The following is a 368-nucleotide window of genomic DNA, read 5'->3' as shown; positions in this document are numbered from 1 at the left end:
CTCCAGTCTAGCAGTCGGGGTTTTGATTCATCTCATTGACTCGAATCTTTTGAATCAAGAACGCTGTTCACCAGAAAGATTCGTTCACTGTCCCTTTCTATTCTACATCTTTAAGCCAGTAGGTGGTGATATGAGTGAGTTATTGAATCATTCGTGCAACGTATTCCTTACAAAACAGACCGAAATGATTTAAATGTGCATGCCTGCAAATGTACTTTGAATCAAATTATTGCCAAGTAGTTTTTAACTCCGTTGTCAGTTACAGAGCATGACTTTTATCAAGCTATAAAAGTACAACAATAGTATATTTTTATTTTAACAGTAATTTTTCCACACACCTTTTGAAATTTCAAATTTAAAAACCTGAT

This window comes from Cyprinus carpio, chromosome B3 (assembly GCF_018340385.1).
Source record: "Cyprinus carpio isolate SPL01 chromosome B3, ASM1834038v1, whole genome shotgun sequence".
Classification (NCBI taxonomy): Eukaryota; Metazoa; Chordata; class Actinopteri; order Cypriniformes; family Cyprinidae; genus Cyprinus; species Cyprinus carpio.
The sequence above is the reverse complement of the archived record's forward strand: the minus strand, read 5'-3'. Positions refer to the sequence as shown.